The sequence below is a fragment of the Solea senegalensis genome, linkage group LG16 (genome assembly GCF_019176455.1).
Source record: "Solea senegalensis isolate Sse05_10M linkage group LG16, IFAPA_SoseM_1, whole genome shotgun sequence".
Taxonomy (NCBI): domain Eukaryota; kingdom Metazoa; phylum Chordata; class Actinopteri; order Pleuronectiformes; family Soleidae; genus Solea; species Solea senegalensis.
The window spans coordinates 2,553,667-2,579,666 of record NC_058036.1 but is presented as its reverse complement, the minus strand read 5'-3'; the positions used below and the strand labels follow the sequence as shown (position 1 = coordinate 2,579,666).

Genomic DNA, 26,000 nt, shown 5'->3' with positions numbered 1-26,000 from the left:
AAGGCACTGCTTTTGTGTCAAGTTTGTGTGTTTGTGTCAGGTGGTCCATCCGTTAATCTGTCCATCCAATTCTTATAGACTCATTAGCTCCAAAAAAAACGTCTGGAGGGAATCACATTTGGCACAAATGTTCACTTGCCTACAGAAAGGGTTTGGCGCCAGTGGACCAATCCATTCTACCATGGTTTGGACGAAATTAAAGATTAGCCAAAGATTAGAGATGATGTTTTTTTAATTTAAAATCAATTAGTGTGCCTCTGTTTGTACAGTTAGGTAAAAACGGTTAAAGTCATTGCTTTAATGTCTGCTGTCGAGAGGCTGGAAGCCTCCTAAATTGTGACCATTGCCCCAGATTCTCTCAGATTTGTCAATTAGTCAATAGTTTCTGAGATTAAGGGTTTTTTTTTTATGTGATACATTATTTTAAGAATACTTCAGGGGAAATCATACCAGCTGTCCTGAATTCCAAATGTTCTCTGTAGATTGTGAGAAAGCACTTGTCCATAGAAGTCACTCTGGACATTCTGCCAGCTTTCCTAGTCAAATCTCCGGATAATCTCCGAGTGAGCTCTTTTGACAGCACAGCTGGAGAAACTCTGGATAATCCACAGCAAGTCAGGAAGTGGCTGAGTGTTCCTGTCTCCTGCCTGCAGGCTCAAGTCAGGTGCCACCAGCTCAGCTGGTTCTCTGGAGATTCTCCTGCCGTCGTCTGTGAGAGATCAGTGTCGATTCTTATTCGTTCAGATCATCGTTCCCTGACATCATTGAATCAGTCGCGAATGGACTTAAAGATTTCTCGAAGACGAAAGATGGTGGAGGGTTCTGTCACAACTTTGGATGCAGATTGGGTTCCTGGGTTTTACCGCCAACCTTCAATACTGGAGAAGTTTCTTTTTCAAGAGTTGAATCGTCTTCAAGGAGTCCAGACTAGTGGTCACTGATTCAGTGTCTCCTGCTGCTTTGACAGGATAGAACATCAAAGACCCAAGGGTGTCATCAGACCCGATTCTCTGGAGATGTCAGGAAAGGTCTTTGGCTTTTCAGGTCAGTCAAAGACTACTTAACAAGATAACAAAAGAAGAGGGTGGTCAGTAATGAATGAACAAATGCAACTATGGGAATGCCAGTTTGAACAGCTGGGTCCTGATTTGTGTTTTGAAAGTCTGTAGTGAGTCGGAGTTCCAGAGGGTAAGGGCAGCGGGGGAGAAGGCTCTGTCCCCCAAGGTTTGGTGCTTGGTTCTGGTGATAGGGGTCAGGAGATTGGTGTCTGCAGATCGGAAGACGAGTGGGTGGGGGAATGGCGGTGGAGAAGGTCAGTGAGGTAAGGGTGGGTGCAAGGTTGTCAAGGGCTTTGTAGGTGATGAGGAGGGGTTTGTACTGAATGTGATGTGGTCTCTGGAGCGAGTGTAATCGGGCAGCTTGATTTTGGATGTATTGCTGTTTTTGGAGGTCAGTCGAGGGAAGGCCATAAAGAAAGCGGTTATAGTAGTCGAGTCTGGAAGTTAGGAAGGCGTGGATGAGTATTTAGGCAGTGGGGTGAGAAAGGGAGATTTGGAGGTTTGGAACGATGTCAGTGGCCTTAAGAAATCACACTTTTGGCCACTTGAACATGTCGAGAAGTGTTGTATGAGTCTGGCTGGAGCTTGTGTTCACCCACCAGGTAATTCTACCTCTTTTTCTGCCGTTTGTATTGATACCTCTATCTGTAAAGAGGTCTCTCCTGGGTTTTAATGGCTTTGGCAGGAGCACAAGTACATCTCCTGCTCAGATTTGGAACCAAGCGAGGTCGATAGCTCACAGTCGATATTGTTTTGTGTCAAGGAGAGATGGGGGGGAAGGAGGAGGAGGGGTTGTTGGTATTTACGAGTCCATATTGGAAAAAGGATTGTAAACGGCAGAATGATTGTTGATATTGAACGTCTGTGCATTCTAAACGGGCAATTTATTCAGGCCATTTCAGGGACGGGAGGTGATGCCGGTTGACTGTAAAGGCCCCGTGTCGCTCAACCGGCGTCTTCACATTCAGCCCGTCCTTGTCCTTAAAAACCCACGGGGCTGCGGCTGCTCACATTCTCTGCCTTACACTCCACCGCGTGCCGCTAACTGCTCCGCGCTCATACTAATTCTTGCCTCGTGCCGGGCGACAGAAAAAAAGATTGCTGGACTGTGAACGTGGAGGCATTTTGAAGCCGAAGTCAAGCAGCCTGAAAATGTATCCGTTCAAGACGCGAGACGCCTTTGAGAAAGAAATTCAATCCAAAGCCTCAGATTTGGATTCCACCTTTTCTTCTTCTGCTGCTCGCAGCCGTGTCGTCAGGCCCGCTCACACCTGGTTGATCATGTAAGGATTGGATCGCTCTCTCGCTCGGATAAAAATAAAAGTTATATCAGTTATTAATGTGATACTTTTCCAAGCGTTATTGGTGTGGAGAGAGAAACAGATAACACCATTCTCTGTGATTTCACAGTGCGAGATGTCATCAACACCCTCCTTTCTCCTCTGAGTTTAAGAACAAAGTACATTTCTTTTCTAATTCTTTTTTTTTTATTCTTATTATTTATTTATTGCAGCAGTTGACGAGCACAGGAACATGTTTGTTGGGCCTTGAAATAGGATTTGAATGTGAGGCGTGAGGAGTCTATTTCCTGCATGTGTCGTGAGTGAGTTGTCTCCCAAACCCACAGAGAATTAAAACACAAATCTTCAGCCTTGGAGTGTTTTAGCACTTTTCGGGTCATTGTTGTGGTTTTCGGGGACCTGGAAATTCTGTTTGCAGCTGTTTGCAGTGAAAATAAGCCTGTAGCTGGTAACTGGTGAGCATAAATATGTATTTAGCTGAACATGAACATGTTTCCCATCCCAAGTGTTTTTACCTCCGACATGGCGGTTATGTTCTTCTCCGAGCAGCTTCCTGTTTGACAGATCAATCGGAATCTTTTTAGGTGATCACTCAAGTATGTTCCCGCGACATTTTGGACAGAATCAAAAATCATATCTCAGTGGGACGAGCAGACACTCAACATTCAGTTATACATCCAGATCCAGAAAGTTCTTCTGGATCCAGTGGATGAAAATGTAAAACTGTCAAAATAATGACGTGGATAACTGCAATTAAAACAGCTTAAATATGTGTAATTTAATGTTGACATTTAGTCTCATATCCTATCACCTCACTGGCAGCTGCGGGGGCTGGCCGCGTGTAATCGATTGGAGGGCCGCATGTGGCCCGTGGGCCGCCAGTTTGACACCCCCAATTTTGGATATATAGTAAATGTATTCCTCTTTATTTTGGTCATTTATTTATCTTTCTCTTCTCAATAACTATGACGGTGATTGTTGAAATTTGGACCTACTGTGTGCGTAAATTGCAACAAAAATAAACACATAAATAAATAAAGTGAGAGAAACAGAGTTTCTAGCATTAAAGTAAGACATTTCTACATATAAAGAAAAAAAAATCCCTTTTCCTTCTCCTGGGACGACTTTGAAGTAAAGGAGGTTCTCGTGTTGATGATGTTAATTTTCAGCTTAATAATGCAGGTCAACGACAGACAGCGTTTTTCCAGCACAGTGAAGAAGAGCTTATTAATCTAAGTGTTTTGGGAGCATTTTATCAGACATTTTCCCTCTAACTGCTCTGAATTAGTTGCAGTAAATCAGTTACGTTTCCTTTTGGAGCTAAAGGTACAAAGGTTCTAATACCCTTAGCAGGAAAAAGAAAAATCACATCATGTGCGGCTGTAAAAACCTTTTCCCTTCTCAAAGTTTGTCTTGTATTATTACAGATCACTTCTTTCTTTCAGCTTCAAAGATAAAAAGAAAACTCTGTTCTTTCCTGCTGTAAATGGAGGACTTTAGTGACGGAGAACAGGCTTATTTAACCCAAATCTTCCAGTTCTTACACCACACTTTACACTCACTATCAGGGCCGGCCCAAGCCTTTACAGGGCCCTAAGTCAAATGTGATCTGGGGGGCCCCATAAAAGCTTGTGTGATTTACTCCAAGCCAGTGTCACTCTGTGTTTTTTAACATATTCAAAGTGAAGCAACTTCAATGTGGGCGATTTTATTGAAAAATAACAAAAGACAACGGCACACTGTGTCTTTACTGCAAAGGTATAAACCAGTTTAAATTAAATTAAATTAGCAATTTTCAACGACAAAATAAAACAAAAACGTTTATGAAAAACCCTTTTTAGATGTATACAAATGTATCTGCAGATGTCTCAATTCCTTTAATATGTTAAATAGTTTTTCCAACACTGTACCAGCTGATACATATTGTTTTATGTATATTAAAGAAAAAACAATTAATCCCTAAGATATTTGAGAATTGTATTCTATAACTGAGTAATATGGGCAAACATTTCTTCTTTATTAAACTTAATTACATTTAATTAATTATATAACTGAATTATTCAATTGTTTTATTTATTATATTCATTTCTACAATAATTGAATAAGTCAAAATTCCTAAAGATCACAATCGATTTGAAAGAATGACGGATTGATTTGTTTTCTACATTATATCTCAAAGTATTTTAATGTAAATGCGACAGAGTATATTGAACATTTGTTATATTGCTGAATGATAACTATTGTTATTTTACTGTCTAGCCCTAGTTTTACCATTTAATAAATCACTATAGAAAATAAAAATAGCAAAACAAACAGCTTGACTGACAGGTTTATAAAGGTAAATAAAGGCTTTTCTGAATTGTAGACATAATTGTTTGGATCGTAAAAATATAAAAACAAATCAAGGTCATAAAGATGAGACGTGTTTGTAAAAAGACTCACTATTCACTCATCCTATTTTCATCTAATTATAAATCACATTAATAATAGTTTCATATCAGCAGCAGGAGAAGGAGAGTTTGGACGTTTGTGGTTTCTCCAACATAACAAATGAAAAACTAAAGACAGAACTTTGATATTATAAACCTTTGACATTTGTCTTTACTTCAGATCAATCTGCTCTTACTTTAGTTATAATAAGCCGTTTTTTTACCTTTTTACTTAAAGAAGGCAAAGGTGGGAAATATTCAGCGATGATTAAAACATGCATACGCTAGTTCATAATTTTGTGGTTGCTGTTATTTCAATTTCACATCTGATAACTCCGAGCTCAGTGAAGCGTCAACTTAAACGTCAGCAGAATTCATTACATGAGAGATAATCAAACTTTAATCTCTTTTTTTAATCATGTGTCAGTTAGAAGATAGAAACCTTTATGTTTAATTGAAAACAATCATGTCAGAACCCCTGTGATGTCACACACACAAAGCGTGGTGTTTTACACACTGCCATCTTGTTGTTTGAGAGGGTGGAGCTTAAGACGACATGACAGGAGGAGCTTCACTGTAGCCCCGCCCTGAAATAATTTTTTTTTTTCTCTAAATGAAACCATCATTTTAAAAATGGATGTTGGACCTGAAACTAGTTTGCTCGTAGACTCGTAGTCGCCCCCTAATGGCCATTTAAAAAAATACAGGTTTCAGACAATCAGGCTTCATTTTACAGCTCTATACTATGCTCTGCTATGACACACTATACTATACTGTACTATACTACACACTATATTATATACTACACTATACTTTAATTTACTGTACTGTACTGTACTACAACCTACTATACTACACTCACACCACACAGAATACTATACTATGAGATTCTTGGCTCAGTCAAGTACAAGTACAGTATGTGTTGTAAGCCTGTCTGAGCAAAACCACTTCAACTGAGTCCTGAGGTCCATTTCTGAAGTCAGACCTGGTCTGAATATGAAACCAGGTTGTTCATTTCTCTCTGGGAAGTAATTCCTTAATGAAGGCGTGGATTTGAGTGGTTGTAAAAAGATTGTGTGTACATTTGAAATTCCTCTTTTGTTGCAGCATGATTTATGGTTTGCCAGTCCAAATATGATAAATTACAAACTCATGTCCAACAGTACTCAGGGCTACACTTTCCTGGCAGTTGTGTTTGGAATCCGCCCTGAAGCAGCCAGTCACACTGGCGGAGCTGGAGAGTGGAGAGCAGCGTTTGGCAGCTGGCTTCATCTCTTGGATTATCACATTCGGATGTAAAGACTTGAGTGAGATTAAATGGTTTTCTCTGGCTGTCGTGCAGAAGTGATCAGTCATCGTCGAGCACTTCAGCTCATTTACTTTAATGACTAATGTCAGGACGCGGGGCCGACTTCTCTGCTGTGTGACTTGGGAGTTTGGTGGCCTCACGTTAATTCATCCATCCAACTTCAGCGCTACCAGACGTCTAATCAGCCAGAACCTGAAAATTACAGCACAGAACCTTCACATGTGAAAAAAAAACAGTTTCTCCAATGTAATCAGGTGGTAATCACTTGATTTAAAGTGCTTCTCTGATGAATGAAGAAAACACTTAGAGTGGATCAGTGACTCAGTCCACAGCCCCAAATTTCAGTGACGTCGTCGCACTTGAAGACACACTTGAACCGCTTCAGTCGCCGCAGCGCAGCTGCTGCTGCTGCTTCTATTTTTAATCTGTCAATATTTCCGCTTAAATCCTGAACTCCTCGTCGATGGAAAACACAACTTTATTATTAACTCCAAGCTTCAACCGTTAATGATGAAGCGGTAAACTTCTCATTGAAAATATTTAAACTGCATTTACTGTGCTCTAAAGCAGGGTTTCCCAAAGAGTGGGTCGGGACCCACAGATGGGTCGCAGGAGATTTTTTTGGGTCTCTAAACAAATTTACTGACTTTTCCCAACTATACTATATACTATACTATTCTGCACAATACTATAGTATACCACACTATACTATTTACAATGTGACACTATATTAAACTATACTATGCTACACTCTGCTTTACTACACTATACACTATACTACACTACACCATGCCACGCTATACTACTGTATACCACATACAATACACTGTATTATACTACACTGCATTATATTTCAATTTACTATATTATTCTATCCTCAACTGTAGTGTACTATACTATACTACCCTACACTATATTATACTATACTAAACTGGACTGTACTGCACTGTAATATACTATACCACGCCCCGTTATACTACCCTCCGTTGTATTATACTACACTACACTGCGCTATATTTCAATTATACTATACTAAACTGTACTGTACTAGTCTATTCTACACAATACTACTGTAATATTTAGTATAGTGTAACATACTTTAGTTTTCTTCACTATATTTAGCTGTACAATGCTATACAGTGTCCTCTACCACACTATACTACATTTAGAATATACTAAATTTACTTTACAATACTACACTATGCTATACTGTACTTTACTATACTACACTCCAATTTTTTTCTATACTATAATATGATGTAATATTTCTGTGTAAATACATATTTAAAATATCGGGCATGAAATGAAGCTGTAATTCATTTACCAAACGTCTCTTAGAAATGATTCGTTCACTGATTCAAAATGTCATCCGCTGTTACAGATATGGCCGCGAATCAGTCGCTACATGAGGCGCAAATTTGTTCTCGTCGCGATTTATATATTTATATTGGGTCACGACGGTTTGCAGCAGACCTCTTTAAAAAGTCATAAAGTGCCACTTTGGAATAACTCGTTTGCAGAAGTGAAAAAAAAGTCAAATATTAAATCTACGTGAATGTGAAAAGTGAGGCGCTCTCATTTTATCGGAATTTGTCGGATCCGCATGAGCTTGTAATCAGGATTATATGATCATTTAATGTTCTCCTCGAGGCTGTGGAAGAAAAAAAGTGAGAGTATAATAGCATGTGCACATCACAGTTAAGACGTAATAAACTGCCGGGTAAATGTGAGCAGCTCCAGAAGTTAAATCGGACAAATGTAGTGAAAGAAAAGCCTCTGGGCTCACTTCAGGCGCACTCGCTCCGAGACACCCGTGTGAGTGAAGAGCCTTTATTAGTCTGAGCGCATAAGAGAAGAAAGAAAGACTTGAACACAGTACGTCTGTCCTCAGGGTGTGATGCGTAAACCACAGTGAAATACCACTTCTTATATAACATAGAAAAGAATTCACTGATGAGGCTGAACCGGCATATCGCACCATAAATGGACGCCAGAAACATATGTTAGATGACGTTTAAGTCTCCCAGCAGGAAAATGTGCCACTCACCACTTTTCAAACTTTGAATGATTAAAACACTTTGAAAATTTGACTTTATATCATGTGAAATTCAGCGACATCATCTCCCCTGAGACGCTGGGGGACGATTTAGTGGGGACCAAAGTCCACAAACATCACTGTTTATCATCAGTGTTTGTACAGAATATTCATGTCAACGCTCGGGCATCAAACCACTTTTGCTAACTACAGTCTAAAGTCCTGCTCTCTGTCTCCCTCTTTGCCAGTCAGTGGTACTGCAGCCTCACAGCACGCGTCTCCTCCTCGTCCCGCTCGTCTTCTCTGCGTCACTTCCTCATCTTTAGGAGTTTTAAATAAAGCGTTTCTGTGCGTTTGTACATGGAGGGACAAAGACGTCTCACAGCGAGCTGGAAAACCAAAGACAGTCGAGCAGGAGCAGGTACAGGTGCAGTGTGAGTCACCAGTGGACGGTAAACTGCTGATAAAGATGAGAGTTTTTGTATTGTTAGAGTATGTGAGGAGGAGTTATGTTATCTATGCTTCCAGTGCGTCATTGAGCCATATTTTTAGACACGACTGGGGTTGCAAAAACTCCAAAACTAAAGTCCACGATCGGAAATGTACCCGACATTTTCCGACACGGCTGCAGCAAGAGGAACAGTTTTCAGTCTTTGCTCGAGATTTTTCCCGCCAATATTTTGACTCATTTAAGTTGTAATACTCACACATTATACTGTGTATGTTTAATTTTTTTTTTTTTTAACGGTATACTGTGTGGGGAGCAGTGACAGTGAAGAACTGCAGCGACGACAGGACGAAGCCATTGTTTCCTCATTAAGACCAAGGTCTTTTCTGCCCCGACAGTGAAATGATGCTGCAGATGGACTCACGCACGCTTCAGTGTGTGTGTGTGTGTGTGCGTGTGTGTGTCTCTCTCTCTCTCTTTAGGGCCTTTTCTGTCATAAACACTGACCTTGTCAGGACCTGTCGTCCTGATGGAGACCACAACCTGGTCCTAATGAGGCAGAACCTCATTTTCTGAGGAACTGGTTCAGTTAAGGACTAAGTTTTGAGTTTTTGTTTAGTCTGTCCAAATGAATGGACGTCAATGTGGTGTCCCAGAAGAAAAAAGACATTTTGGCAACTTTAATGAGATTAAGACCTGGTTTTAGGGTTAGAATTGGGTCTAGGTTAAGGGTTAGGCACTTAAGGTTAGGGTAAAGGGATAGGAAATGCATTATGTCTATGGGTGTCCACACAAAGTATGAAAGACCAGCATATGTGTGTGTGTTTGTATACCTGGTATTCCTTATGTTGTGGGGACTTAAATCTGTTTACAGTCACATTATGGGGACAAAAATCAAGTCCCCATAATGTAAATTATTACATTTTAAGGTGACGATATGTTTAAAGTTAGGTCAGGATTAGGATTAGGATTAGGCCAGTAGTAAATATGGTTAAGGGTTAGACCAAGTGTCCAGGAAATTATGTAAGTCAATGCAATGTCCTCTGAAATCATGGGAACCAGTGTGTGTGTGTGTGTGTGTGTGTGTGTGTGTGTGTGTGTGTGTGTGTGTGTGTGTGTGTGTGTGTGTGTGTACAGCAGCCACTTCAAATTGCCTCTCACACAAAAAAGAGCCGAGCTGCTCATTTGTGTCCGACTTCATCTGTCTCTGCAGGTTTTGTGTAACATTTGTGTGTGTGTGTGTGTGTGGGGGGCGTGTGCGTACACACACAGCAGTGCAAGGCTGACCGCTGACCACTGACTCGGGTCTGGACTGTATCAGATCAGCTCGGCCCCCGTCACTCTGTCACTGTTCCTCATTAAAAAGACGCCTCGGGCGTTAGCGCTCTCCTCCGCGTGACGCGTTAACACAAAATCCCCTCCACTGCCGTGAACGGCAACACAATAACGAACCCTGTCTGTGTAGCACTTTTCAAAACAAGATTACAAAGGGCTTTACCGGGGGTTTGAGGCAAAGGTGCGAGGCAATTTAAATGTTAACGCTGTGTGAAATAATATGGCGAAATGGAAATAATGACACACGAGGCAAGGAAGTGTTATTTGTTTGTTGAGCGCTTTTCAGACACAGAGGCGGGGTTTAAGGTGTTGCTCAGGAACGTGTCAAACATGTGGCCCGTGGGCCAGAACTGGTGATTACAATCTGTGATATGTACGTGTATAAATGGTAAATTGAGGCATAATGTTGTTGAAATTTCACTTATTTTTCTCAAGAAATATCATGTTTTGTGAAAAGATAGAAAACAAGTTCAGAGTTCTTGTTGTTTATCGGTTATTATTCTATTATTTTACCTGGTCCGGCCCACTTGAGAAACAGAAATCAACACAAAGTTAAAGATTACAATTCAGTCCAATCAGACTAATTTAAATGAAGAAAGAAATGACGATTAAAAGTGTTAAAATAAATAAGAGTAAAAATGAATCAAAAGATTGCAGTCTTAAACGGGTAAGGGTAACGCAATACAGAAACATAATTACACGATTTTTAATGTAAAATCTACAGGTTAAGGAAGATTCTTTGAAGAGAATTTAACAAATGATCTGAGATTGTACGAATATTTTACTTAAAAAGCAGCATAACAAAATAATTTAAGATTGATTTTATTCAAGCACAACCTCATCAATAAAACTTTCACATGGTACCTTAAATGGATTAAAGCAAGACTGAATAATATGTGTTAGTTGTATTTCAAGAGAAGAGTTTAACGTCAAATATTGAAGGTTTTTGGCAAAAAAAAAAGAACAGAGTCAAACAAAAGACTTAAATTTCAGAGTCGGTCTTTGTACAGAACTCGGCTGCAGCAGCAGCAGCAGCAGCCAGAAGATTCAAAAACCATAATCTGCTCATGCAGAATGATGAAAGGGTGAGAGTGAGAGTCAGAGAGAGAGGATCTGTCAATACGTATTATCTCATGGAGCATAAACGCTCTCCCAGCTTAGATAAGGAGCGGACGCAGAAGAGCCAGCGGTGCGTCTTCTAATCCGCTGCCGTCTATAACGGAGCATCAGCTCACCTCTTCGCTCTGCACGGGTCATTTCCTGACGAGTAAGTGACCGCAGAGTTCTGCCGAGCGCTAACATCAAAGTCTTGTTACTTTTTTTTAAATCTTTTTCAAAATGACGCCATTAATTAGCATGCATCCAGCTATTAATGTAGAGCAAGAAACAAGAAAAATGACGAAAAAACACGTCACTGAACCACTGAGTCCATTTCAAGGTTAGTTTTACTTGTTATTTACTTGTTGGAGTAAAAGACTCGAATTGGACGGTAGACAGTGCATTCGCAGCAGAGGCTGGTCATCGACATGTCCTCGTCCCGTTCCCTCGCGTCCCGGGCCAACGTGTAACAACAAGAGGCCGACAAACACCTGACAACAGAGACCAAGAAGTCTAACACGGGGCCGTCACGGCAACGCAGTCCAGTAAACACAGTCGGGTCAATTTTAAGATCCTGGAAAACCATGTTAGCTCACTGATGACCTCACAACCACACACGCACATCAATATAAACAACAATCACATTCAAATGTGTGTATAAAAAGGCTAAAATGGAAAAGAAACACTAAAAAGAACTAGATTTAAAATTCTGTAAAACCATGTTAGGTCACAGATGACCCCGAAAAAGAAACACTAAAAAAAAGCTGAGGAAACACACGACTTTTGCTCTTTACCTTCCCACCTACCTACCTACCTACCATTGTACCTAACTACCTAGTGCTGTGTGTAGATTAGGAGGCTCAAACTAAAGTTATGTAAATACATTAATAAAGATAATTACTTAGATTAATTTCACCTGTCAGAAAATGAATAAATCTGCGCGTTACTGTGTGACTGAATGGAATGATCAAGTGTCATATTTACTGTAATTAGCTGATATTAACGTTCGTTCATTTACAGGATTGAATTCAATTCGGACTCGTAGATGCTGTGCAAGTGTGTAAAAGAAATATTAAAAAAACCGGGCTGAGTAATGATGCACTGTGTTATAAGACGGGTCTCTTGTAAAGTTGTTGAATTAGCAATTGAATTACAAAAACTCTAAAGCCTTTGCTGGAGAAAAAGAGGCCGATTCAGCACCATGGACAGAGCCCAGACTGAGACCAGCTGTGAGTGACCTGTTAGTGCACGTCAATACCAAATAATCAATACACTGTTTATCCCATTGGCCATGTGTCACATTGTCATTCACGCAGCGATGTTTTTATTGACGTTCTATTCATTGACTGATTTCTGGTGGAAAAAAAGAGAGATTTTTTTTGTTTTCTTTCAGAAACTAAAATGTAGTTTAAGGCCGCAAGAACAACGCCCACGTTCGTCACCTTATCTGCCTGTTATTTTCTTAATTAACTAATCAATCAACAAGTCCATTAAGTTCATAAAATGTCTCACAAAAGTGGAAAAAAATGACATTTACAGTTCCCCCAGATGTCTTTGCTTTGACATTTACGTCTAAGCATATGTCAGAAAATGAAAGATATTCAATTTGCCGCCATTAATGCCCGTTAAAGAAGCTGAATGAGACTTTGTGATGAATTGTCAAAGTAGTTATTTTCAGAAAAGAACTGGTGACGCCGAACACGTCACTTCACACGCTCTGTTGTTACATTTGTTGTGAAGCGTCGCTGGCAGAGCCGCCGGGATTTTTATTTTTAGATTCAGTCAATGGAACAGTTTACGCCGTTTATCATTTTCAGCCCAATATTTTTTTTTTCAGTTATTGACGACTTTTGTGAGTCACTGACGGAAGTTCTGGTCAGCTCTTTCCTTCCATGTGTGTGTGTGTGTGAACTCTGCAAATATGCAATTACAATAGCAGAATATAATATAATATATATATATATATATATATATCAGAACTCTCGATAATTTTCTAATAGATCCCTTATGTCTATTTAAGACTTATCTGCTCCCATAGTCAATTTAATAGGTACGGCGGAAAAAACGATAAAAGTTTGATTGTGTTGTGTATTCAGAGATGGTCTTCCCTTCCTTGTAAGAAATGGTGATTTGCGTTTCTGTTGCCTTTCTATCATGTTGAGCCAGTCTGCACATCCACCTCTGACCTCTGACCTCTGACATCGACCAGACATTTTCTCCCTGAGAACTGCTGCTCGGTGGATATTTTCTCACTTCTTTTTTTTCCCGGTGTGTTCTCTGTAAACAATACAGACGGTTGTGTGTGGAAAACCCTGAGTAGATCAGCAGTTTCCTGAAATACTCCACTACGCAACATCCATGTCATGTTCAAAGTCATCCCTTTTCCCCCTCATTTTGATGCTCAGTTTGAAGTTCTGCAGGTTGTCTTCTCAATGTCTTCATGTCTGAACGCACTGAGTAGCTGCAAACCTCAATAACAGTTGTGTTAGCCCAGATCAGGGATGCCCAACCTTTTCTTTTAAATCAAGATCTACTTTAAAGGTTTCTAGTCTATGGAGAGCTACTGGTTCACGTAGCCTTCAATGACGTAATTACAATGTACGCAAGAAACCGACACATCCAGATATATTTGAAAAAAGTATTTTGTGAGTTGCTGAAACATGGCAACATTGCTAGTTTTTTGTAGTCATGGTAGTAGGAGCTGCTTGCAAGTCTCAGGTCTCAGTCTCTGTCACTGTGGATCTGGCACAATGTAAAGTATGGATTGGGCCCGACCCGATGAACTGTAATTATGAGCCTGAGCCCGATTTTAAACCCGACTTTTTTAATAAGTGGGCCGTTATAACCAATATTGTACGTTTGTGAAAGAAAGCCAGAGACGAGACTGAGAGTGAGCGGATTTTACGAGCGTCATTGAATGCATCACCAGCTGAGCAGCAACAGCGGTGACTTTTAAAGGTTGTCCGTCCAGACCTTGAGCACACAGATGTGGCTCGGGCAGAGATTCTAAACTCTACCTGACAGCCATGATGGAGAGGGGGGGGCATGGAGAGAGAAAAAGAGAAACATATGACCAAAGAGTTTAATTTACCATTGTCAAGGCTACATCTCGCAATTGACTGAGAATTAGTCCGCGATGGACTGGTTGGGCATTTGTGACCCTGTGATTATAAGATGATTCTTGTACATTGAGGACACTTATGCACACAATTCATTCACTAACCCCTCACCCTAACATGAACTGCCTTATTCTAACCCTGAACTGAATCGCAACCCAAACCTAATTCTAATCCCAACCCCGAAATTAAGTTTTTACCCTGAAGATTCTTTATACTTTACGCGTGTGCAGCAAGAGAGTCAAATAAGACTGCATCTGTACATGAGAAATGAAAACTGCATGTGTGTGTGTGCTTTGTATTGATACACAATACCCACATAGTGTGTGTTACAATCGGATTGTGTGTCTGTGTGTGTGTGAAGCTATTGTAGCATGTGTATTTAAAGAGAGCGAGTGAGAAATATGGAGATTAAATGCTTAAATTTTTCATAAAGCTTCCTTCGGCGCTCACTTCAGACTTTATAGCCCTTTGTCTTCGGCAGGCAGTGAGGAAAGAAGAATGCGCCGGAATAAAAAAGATCATTAGAGGAATGTGGCAGAACGCCGTGACAGAAAACAGCAATGTAACACAGTGAAAATGTGGCAAAGTCAGTAGGAGCAATCGCAGCAGTTGGGGAGCGAGGAGAAGGAAAACAACACCAGCAGGCTGTGCATTCAAACCTCTGCGTATGGATTACTCTGCACATTCTGTATTTTTAGCCTGGTGAGCCAGATTCATTGTGAAGAAACATCTGTTTGTTTTCATGTAGACAAACGTTGTGGCGCTGGTGTCCCAGATAACTTCCTCCTGTGTTTGTGTGTGAAAACTGGAGAAGCTGGTGGTGAAGCTGCGTGTGGGCAGAGGTCAGTGCAGGTCAGGCCAGGTCAGTGCAGCAGGACGTCACAGAGAGGCCGAAGTTCACGCGACACCTCAGATTTCCCGGAAACCTGGGTAGTGACCAAAGACGAGGCGTGATTTTCAAGATATTTTCCACATGAGCGTGAACCGTTGACCTGCACATGCGGTTTATTGGAAGGTGGGTGATTGGTGGGCCACAGGAAGTGGACGTTTTGTGCCAGGTCACAGGGATTCACACTAATCTACCTTCCTCTGAAAGATCCAAGCCAAGGTCCTGGGATTTTGAGCTTCATATTTAGTAGAAGTCAAATTTTGATGATCAGGTGGGCAGATACATTTATCAAAGGAATTGCACCACTACATGTCGCATGTTGTTGGTAATTCAATTTAAGTTAAAAAGCGATCAAGACATGAATGGACGGCTGAGGCCTGAGGGTTTCTTATAACTTTTGGAACTTGCGGCACTCGATAGCATTTGGCTCCAACGTCGTCATGTTTACTTGCACAAATTTGTGTCTGGTTGCAAGAAAATTACATTTGTGAATGGGCCGTTAGTGTCCGACAAAGTGATCCTACTTCTGATTGGATTTTTAATGTCAACGTTTCCCTCTGGAGTCTCTCAATCGTAGTTCTTCAACACACGATGGCATCCACCTTGTCCCATTTCGAGTCAAATCGACGATGAAGTGGTGCGTGCTTTAGAACGAGGCTGACGTTTGATTGACAGTGGGTGTCTCACACTGCAACCTGTTGTTCCTCCTGCCCACCGTTAGTTCCACACCACTGTTCTTCCCGAGCTCCAACCTCTCATCCAAAATATGGTTTCCAAGATGTTCTGGACAAACTGCAAAAACCAAGGGGTGATTTCATCAGCCAGACTAATGACATAGGGACAATGGTATCTGTTTTATCTGCAGAGGTTGTTATCTTTTAGTCTCTTTAGTCTCGAATTAGCCATTCAGGGGTGATTTTCAGCCAAGCACACGTCTGACTGGTTGAGTTATGGTTGGGGGCAAATTATATCTTTCCGCTACTGCTTCTTCTTTGGTGTTTTACGGCACTTGGCATCAGTAATGTTGCATTACTGCCCTCTTCTCTTATCGCCGTCCCATTAAAGTCTCGCAATAGGTTATCTATCGTGATGTGATAGCGCGAAAGAGCACTGAGTTTGAAAGCAGAAGTCTCAACTATTTAAGAAGCGTTGTCCTAAGAGCAAGATCAGGGAGATGAGATTTCTCTGCTTTGTGGTTCGGCCTGTCTTTATGTGACTAAATGAGACAATCGAGCGTTGACCTGCTGTTCCATCACATTGAAAGAAGCCATTTGCGGTGATTCAAATGCTTGGGTAAAAAAAATGTCCCTAGGGGCCTCCTCCTTTTAGCAGTGTTCCAAAGAGGAGGCATAGGAGGAGATCACTGGGCAGACCCACAACCCACTGGTGTAATTACATCTCCCAGCAGGGAATCCAGTACTTTAGAATCCCATAAGGAAAATTAGAGGATGGGTGGGTGGCTCACTTCACTCCCGCTGCCACCCCAACCCACAGCGAGGCAGATGGCTGGGTGCAAAGGTTGACTCTGCACTCGTCTTTGACTCTTTCTGAGACTGAAATAAGTTCAAGTAAAATGCCAGCAGTGTTTCCTTTCAGTCCCTGTCTTGTGTTTTAAGTATTTTTCTTTTAAGCTTACCCTCGTCCCCGGGCCTTTACTGAGAAGAAGGGGTTACGTCCAATATCTCTAGACATTACAGCCAATCAGCAATAATGGCCGCAAGTGTCAAATCCACTGTGCTCAGGATTTAAAGGTCAGAATGACAACACCCAGACAACAGATCAAACAAATAGCTTTGTTTCCCCGGACTGTTCTCTAACTGGGAAAATTGGCAGCAGTTACATCTGAACTGACATTTGGTCACTTTTATCAAGTCTCTGGATTTAGTGGCTGAGAGAAAATTCAACCAAACATCCCCACCCGCGTCTGTCGCCTCCCAACAGAGCGTTTTACAAACAAACCAACGATATGGAATGTATTTTCTGTGCCTACAGCAGTTATTAAGCCTCTTTTCTGTCCCAGTCCATCTCACCAGAGACAAATAATAGATGTGAACACCTGTTCTGCTCCGTCAGCCTAGGCGGCACATTAATACAACTGAAGACAGGAATAATAGGGTGTCGTGTTGACAACCTGTTGTTCTATGGTCAGGATCATTGTCATCTTGTACGACGCCCTTCCTCTTGCCTCTTGGCATGGTACGACAGGGTGCAGCTGGCGGGGTACATGTGGTTCAGTGTTTTGTCAGCTAAACCCACTAATTGGCTCTGGGACCATGTTTTAGCAGAGACAACTTGATCGGGACCAGGTGGATCTCCCTTATGCTAATGGTGTTTCAACAATTACAAATCTGTTCAGAAATGTTGAGGCCAACCTTTAGAGGAACTCAGTGAATCAGTCTATCTCAGTAAGTAAGGCTGGCTGATAATAGCCAGCCTTAGTATATGGTTCCACGATTAGATTAGATCAGAATGAAGCATCCTTTTGTGCATCAGTTAATCCTGAAATTAAACATGGAGCTGAATTATACTGTAAACTCTACTTTGTTTTATGTGATTGTGATGTTTATCGTAATTGTTCTGACTTTGTTATCAGCTGGTATGCAAGTCAAATTTCAGACTTAACTGTCTGACAATTCAGTTATGAATTAGTCAATCTATTAATTGTAATACATAAATCTGCAGTTTGATTGTTGTTGGCATTGATGTTTTTATTTGACATTTAAAATGATGGAGAGGGATGGTAAACACGGCCAGATCTCAACAGCCATTGAGAATTATTTTGTTGGCCTAAAACCACTCGACCAGATCATCAGGTATTTGCTAATGCAGTTTTGTTTTGCGTGAAATAGGTGAAAACACAAAATATTACACTACAGGAGGTGGTCCACATTTAGCTGTCCTAATTAATAAGATATCTCTAAAATTCTGCAGCTGGCAGCCAATTAGCTTAGCTCTTAAATACAGTGAAGTGAGGATTAATGTGAAGAGCTAACTGCACACACTTTGACATGGACAGATCTCTGCTAATGTAGTGTTTTTTGCCAGGAGTAGATTAAAACACAAATGCTTCTATAGTGACTTGGCTTTGAGAATGTCTTGCAGTCCTTTTTCATTCATGTCTGTCCCTTTCTTTCTCCTCATTTCACGCAAACACTTCACAGCTAGCCCCAGTGAGCAGCTAGTTATCTACCAATGCCTTCTTAGCTAACTAATTAACACATGCTCAACAATATTGAGTTAAAAGCTGTCCCATAAAACATACAAAACCAATAATATCTACTTTAATGTTAAACGATCAAGGTGGGTTAGCTATTCCCTGCCTTTTTTCGCCAGCTAATCTAAGCTAACCAGTTGCTTGCTTCAGCTTCATATTGAGCAGATAGATGTAAATTTTAATTGGAGCTAATGTTGCCTTCGAATTGGGTCGTGTTTACTCTGTTTATTTTTTCACACCGAGTTCTTTTTGCAACCAGCACAGTCGCTAATGTCGCTAGCTTGAGTGAGTGTAGTAGTTTGGTGTAAAGCTGTGCTACTAGCAGGCTAAAGAGGTAGTAGTTACATGGGATGTTGAGCTAACACAAAGGCTTGTTTTACAGCTAACTGAGTTTTACTGAGTGCAGTAGTTTGGTGTGCTGCTAAGAGGCTAAAGAGCTAGCTGCTGCTTATTGCTATTGGTTGAGTTGGGGTGTTTGTTTAGCATCTACATGTTTACTTCTATGCAGACTCTGGTTACATCGCCACAGATGGCAGTGCCTGTATCTGGGATATGTTGGTTCTGTATTGAAATATCAGTCAGTTCACCTTTCATTTAGCACAAAGCTCAATTTATCGCAGAAAAGCTTTCATGACAGTCAACGCTGATTTATTTTGACAAGATGTTTTGAAACTCTCGAGTGCTTGTGCATAAAAGGAGGAAGTCAAACCTATATCTTCATTGAGGATAATTTTGTTTTGGCATCCTAATACACACAAATGTGCAGCGAAAGGGAAATGCTCAAAGAAGTGCTCACGTCCCTTTACTGAAGAAAAACTAGCTGTGACATAAAAATTGCAATATTCAAATGCAAAGAAAAGGTCACCATTCAAATTTTCCCTGTGAGAGTGAACAAGTTGTCAGCATAAATGACTAATCCATCAAAAGTAAAGCACAGTGTACAGTTCCCTTTCGCTGACTCATGTCTCGCTGTCTGGGATTTTCAGTCGTTCAAATCAGCTGAAACGGAAAAGCTAGAAAACAGACAGGAAGTGTAATAATAGGTGAAGGGAAGAAAATAAAGAGATGACGGGTAAAGATAAAGCATTACATTAGAATGGCACTCAGTAGAGAGTAAAGGCTGAGCAATCCTACACATGTTTGTGTTGTACAACTGCACAAATTGAGCAACAACAGCCCATTAAAGTTTAATTATATTAAATCCAGCATGTGCTTTTATCTTCCCAAAGCCATCAAGATTGGTGGAAAATGATTTCTATGTAAATTCCTGCTCACAAATAAACCAACAAATAGACAATTTCCACGTGATGGTTTTATGAATTAACCAGACCTCCCGGTTTAAAGTCAGTTATCTGTAATTTGATTATCCACTTTAACTGTGGTGACGTTTACTGTATGTCAACAATGTATGTCACGTCACTAAACAAGTCTAAGTCCTCTGCATAAAGACAAACTATCCACTGCGGAGATGCAATTGGTCACATTTCTACTTGAATTAATGAATGAGTTAGGTTCAAAAATTCTAATTGTAATTGTTAGAGTTGGAGTAAGCGACATGTTTTTAGTTGTTGTTGCCGTCAGTTTTGTTGGTATTGACCAATATTTGCTTACTAACCTCCTGTAGCCTTGGAGAAATTCAAATCTTATGTCTCTGGATACACACAGCACAATGTTTTGGTTTTTTTTTAATAGTAAAAACATTTTTGAGGCCTCAAACACACCCTCTCATTCACAAGAAGAAGTGGTGTCGCTGTGTTGCTCTGGAAACAGCTGCGGGATGATATTGACTTTCTCTGGGATGGATTAGTCACCGAGGAATCCGGGAAAGAAATTAGCATTCTGCATCAAGGCCCGAGTGGTCTCTTGGTTCCCCTCCAAATTTCATCATGTTTTGCTGAATCAATGAGACAGAGCGAAAGGACCCGTCGCAGCACATTTGCAGGACCAGTAATTGTCCAGAGAAGTCTCGCTGAAAAGAGAATTTATGGTAATTTGTCTGAGGAGTTTTCTTTTTTTGTCTGTGCGATTGTGTGCACGAGTGGATTTATAAGCGATTGTTTCTTTTTGAACAATAACTTGTGTGTTTTTTTGTTTTGCCTTTATGAGACGAATGTTGGGGTTTTTTGTGAGTGAGTGTGTGTGTGTGTGTGTTCTGCTGCCGGGGAACAGTGAGGGTGTTATTAGTGGCTGTGAAAACCCAGACAGCAGCAGTGCATGAGAAACCCCGGCAGACACAGTGAGTCATCTTGGTTAAAAAGTGTTTTGGGAGGCGCAGTTAGCTAATAAGGACCTGCTATATACAGTCACAAACGCACAGTCCCCCTGTGACTCGGGCGAACATTTGACAAACTGTCCAATAGCTTCTTATATTTAATGGGATTCACGCATATATGGTTTGGTAACAGACAGCCGGAGAGACGTAATGAACCGATCAGGGACGCAGAAACCAAACACAATGGATCGACTTCACAAATAACATCTTGGTTAGTTCAGTCGATGTTTTGTGAAGTCAGCTGGAACTCTGAGTCGAAGGATTGCTGCGTGGACCGAAGTGATTGTGTTTCATAAAAATCACTGTAAAGCGAGTTGTTCCTCTTTTATTTACGAGGCTCGGTTTTCTTCAGACATGAGTTTACAGAGCACAAGTCACTGTTGAGAACAGATGGAGAGAATTTAGCATAGACACAGACTAAAACATATTGATAGACCTCCAATCTCAAGATTGTCTGGAGGAAATAATCTCAAATTTGGCGCATGGACCTGATTATGTACAGATAAGACTGTGGTTGTCAACAGAGATGCAAAAGAACTCAAATATTGACATAAATTGACATAAAAGTACATGTTAAAAAGGCCAGGCTGTTCCTATTTGTGCAATTTTAGCGCCCCCTTGTGACGAGTTCATTAATACTGTTTAGTTTTAATCAGGCATGTTTGTGGCAACCTAAATCCAGGACCCATGCCTCTATTTGATGGAAAGAAAACAGGATTTTGTTCAAGTTCTCCCTCTGAATTAAGTAAGTGTCTTAATGTGAAGACTTATTAGTGATCATAGGTTGTTTATGTGTGTTAAGAATGACGCTAACTGTAGTATTTTGAACTTTATTCAAATTATGACCTCAGCTAATTTGCATAGCACAGAAGAGACGTCTGCATGTAATATTTAGTTTATTTTCTGTTTGTATTTGAATTTGCAGAAACCGCACACATTCAAGGTAAACACGTTAAAGGACAAGTTGGTCTGCGTATTGCTCAAATGGACAATATTATGTTCTAACCGGACATACTGCAGCGGGTATCACCCCCCGAGTTTTTCCTACCGGCTAAATACTTTTCAGTACTTGTGTGAAAAATGAGTTCTTCACTCTTTAAAGTTAAAAAAAAAAGGTAGATTAAAACACTTCCTTAACACCCTCTGAAGCACTGAATTGTTATTATTTTGTTGTTTTAATTGTGTTGCCTACAAAAGTCAAATTAAAGGAGAGTTAAAACCCTAAATCGATGCCCGGTGGCTGCAGAGAAGTTTGGATTTTAAGGGGCGGGGTGGAGAAAATGTGGAGGTGGTTTTCCGTCGCCATCACTGCGCCTCAACATTTGTTGACATTTTAAAAATAAATGAACCGGTAAATACATTTTGCCAGTGCTTGAAGTTGTGGCGGCGAAAGTGAGGCCAAAAATGTGTCGTTTTCACTTTGTCCAGGGTTTTAGGCTGATGGTCTATGGGTGTATCGGGCTTTCCTGACTTTAAGTACATTATTCAGCAGATATAAACGCATCCTCTTCTGTTTTCTTCATCTCTGCCTGACGACAGTAAATCTGCACAACTGTGACTGCTTTCAAGTCAGATCCCCGAGCCGTCAACAAAGCAGTGATTTAATGCTAATTTGAACGCTCCTGCACACACTTTGTTATATGTGCTGCAAATTTTGTCCCCGGTTTTGTTTTGCGTTTAGCGGCGAGAATTGAAGCAGAAAACGCCGAATGTCGCAGGACTGAAAAGTTAATTTGGTTCTTGTCTCGAAAAACAAGCCCAAAAACCCTCCTCCTCCTCCTCTTCTTCCTCCCTTCTTTTTCTTCTGGAAACAGCGTCTTTAATTTCAGAACCAGCTCTTTGAAGCGTGTCAAGTGTGTTTGTGAGAGAGTGAGGGAGGAAAAGGAAGGCAAACAGTGACAGAGATGAGAGGGAAAGGATGACAGGAGCAGACAGGAAATCAGAGGAACGAAAACAAAGAGGGGAGGAAAAAAAAAACAAGCGAGTGAGAGAGAGAGAAATAGATTATTTACCTCGGTGGGGAAAACCGGGGGGTGTATAGGATGGAACGAATTTGAATGACAAGGCAACTGATTTCTCCTAATTGGTTTCGACTGTCTCTCTTTGAACTGTTGATGCGCCGCCGCTCTGTTTCCAGGCAAACAGTTATCTCTCACGATCTGGAGTGCCGCCTAATTTCTCCGACAAATATCAAAACCCCTCCATCCACAGTGGATTAGTTACATTTTAATAAGATTTACACTGCAGCTGCTCGGCTCCGCTCACCGACGGCTTTCTCTTTGCCTCGAGGCCGAGGGGAAGAGCCGAGACCAGGCTTTTAAGTTCCACTCTGCTCCACCTTTCGTATCAGCACACACACACACACACTTATCTGTTCCCACCTGCAGTTCCACAGAAGACACAGACGAAGGAAAGTGACTCAAAAACACGGTTAAATGTTGTTTTTCGTAAACAAAGTAAAAAGGAGCTACCACAGGGTGAGATGATTCATTTTGTTTGTTTGTTTTGCTCAAAGCAAAAGCAGAAATCTGACATAAGGCAGGGCCGGCACAAGCCTTTATGGGGCCCTGGGCACCACCATGGCACCGGTGCTTGACTATTATTGATAATTATTGATAACCCTATTAAACAAAAGGTCATTTATATTTACTTATTTGAACAAATATGACGCAATTTAACCTTATTTTGTTCATATTACCATATATAGTTTTTTGTTTTTCATCTCTTTCTGTGTATTGTGCAGTGACACGCGGTAAAAGAGAGGCCGATATTATGAGATTTGTTCTTCTTTCTGCTCCTTTTCATTCTTTTTGAAAATAAATTAACTTTTAAATGAATGAAACCAACAGATTTACAATTTTTTCCAACATTGGAGGGCAGTAAAATCACAAAAGTGTCCTAGTATTGATTTTGCGCTTTCATATTTGAAGTGAAACACTTAAGTGTGGTGATGCTGAACTTCGATTAACACGTAAACCAGTTTAACCCAATTATAACTCATGATAACTATTCAGTTCCGCCTGGATTTATGTAAGAATTGTCCAAAAAGAGTTCAATGAGTGGGTTTTTCTGCCCCTTTTTTCCCAAGATAACTTTCACTTTCAATGTCTGGCATTTGTAAACAGCCGCTTAGCTCACTTTCTCCGCCATCACACAATAAACGCTCGCCCCGTTTGCTTTACTTTACATTAAGAAAGTACCAGGTTCTAAGACGTTATGGTGGAGATAAATGGCTCGGCAGACTAAGTGGAGCCTGTCAGGATCAGTGAAGGTGAGCTCTTCACTCGAGTGGCAGATGCCTGCTCTCAATAATATCCAGAAGAAAAAAAAACCCCAGCATCCACGGCAACAACCTTCTCTCCTCACTCTCGCTCGCTCCAGACTTTTTATTGACGGATGAGATGACTTCCCTGAAAGGTTAAGACGTCTCCCACTGGGCACATGACAGTCAGACTCCCTTCCTTTCCCCCCTCCTCCCTCACAAGTGCAGCGCGTTTCAGCTCGAGGATGAAAATGTGATTCCAGAGATGCTGTAGCACATTCACTTTTATCTGATCATCCCCTAAAGTCCCGTCACCCGGGGAGAAGCACTTTGAGCTGCAGTTTTGAGTCACACACACACACACACACGTAGTCTGACAGCGTATGTTTTTTTTTACCGCTCGGGGGGCGCACGTGCATGCGTCTTTATTCGGATGCTGCTCTTGATTCCGCTTGATTGAGTCACCGTAATGGAATCAGATTTGATTTAGCTTTAATTGCTGAGACATGTCGCCGCACACGGCGTCTCGTCAGGCGCTAAACGACGCAGACGTGGCGTCTGTGAACGTGTCATGATGTTATGCAGATAAGATAAGATCAGGTAAGATGACTTGAATTAGATAGACAGGATTATTCAAGGCTCCTTTGTGTCATTTTTCATCGTGTAGTTAAGAATAGTGCAGATTAAAATCAGATCGCAACGTGAAACATGTCACGTAAGATAAAGTAACATGAATTAAAGTCATGTCAATTAAGATAAGATCAGTTTAGAGTGGCGAAGATAAGCGTTTACTGTTTTGTCCTCATTTCATCACAAAGTCATCGAGTTAACAAGTAACAGATACATGTCAAGTAATATTGAACTTTAACTCACACAACCTCCTCATCATCTTGTGTAGTTTGTAAATATATTTTAAATACTAAAGATTTTAGTAGCTTTAAGTTAAAAAAAAGGCAACTTATTCCACTTTCTCTGACTGTATTAAGTATGTTCTGTAATCTACTTAAACTTTCACAACACGTTGTTCTTCATGTTATTGACATTTCTCTGGAATCCGACTCTCTACTGTAGTTCTGTGAGAGAGAGAGAGAGTTTAGGAATTACGGTACCAAGAAGCCGACGTTGCAAACGTGTGGCGCGCTGTGATTGGACGCTCGTTTGGCTCCTCCCTCTACTGGCTTCCAATTTGTTTAAAATGTTATTGTTGGTTTTTAAAGCTCTTAATGGTTTGGCACCGTCTTACTTCTTGGAACTTCTTCTTCTTCACTCTCTGAGGTCGAATAACTGATTGCTCTTAGATTTTAGTGCCAAAATCCAGACTAAAAACCCGAGGCGATTGCGATTCTGTAGCAGCTTTGTAGCTCCGGAACCGTTTACCCTTGGACTTTTTAAATAACTTCTAAAGAGCCACCTCCTCTCCTTGGCTTTCACTTCAGGATAAAAAGAGTCAACCCAGACACTTCTATGTAGTTTTTACCATTTTACTCTTTTATGATGTCACTATCTGGCTGTATTATTTTCATGTTTTTATTGATTTTATACTTTGTACCTTTATCTCTGTAAAGCACTTTGGTCAACCTTGGGTGTTCAGATCGCCGGCTTTCAGCAGTGCTGTCGACTCCTCTGTTAAATGTTGACATTTTAGACATTTCCTTTGCTAAATGTTGGAGATGAACACATGTTTTCAGGAGTTTTAAGTCTTTTTAACTTTAATCTACAGTTCAGCATTGTTGGCTTTGATTCTTTCAGTGACGACACTCTCTGACCAATCAGTGTCCGGCAGTCTGTCGACGTCACATTGTGCCGTTAGAGTTTCTGTGTTAATGGTACGTTCTTGTTATCCTAAGCTAGACTGGATGTTTTTAAAAGTGTATGTGATGGCTCCTTGACGTCTGGGAATAGATTAGCATTCACCGTGCGGGGGGTGTTAAAAGCTCACGTCCGATTAGTGCCGCGTGAAAACCAGACGACTGTAGACGCGTTGTTCCCGCACACGCGATGCAACATTTCTCTGGTCCTCTGTGTCATAAATATGACGCTCTGTTGCGACGGCAGCCGGAACACGACGGCGTCGCTTTCAACGCGTCAGGATGTATTGCCGAGATCTCTCTCCCTTCCGTCGCCCTGCTCCGGGTTTCATCAAAAACCCAGTCAGCGGTGTCAGTCGTATTCCATGTGACATCTGTATGAATACATGAATAATATGGCTTCGCCCCCTCGAGTTAATGAAT

The 26,000-nt window shown here is 40.9% G+C and overlaps 1 protein-coding gene across 1 annotated transcript in view; it reads left to right on the top strand.

Moving 5' to 3' along the window:
- Positions 1–26,000, top strand: part of gfra4a (GDNF family receptor alpha 4a) — a 138,055-nt gene that overhangs the window by 79,620 nt on the left and 32,435 nt on the right. The window lies entirely within an intron of this gene.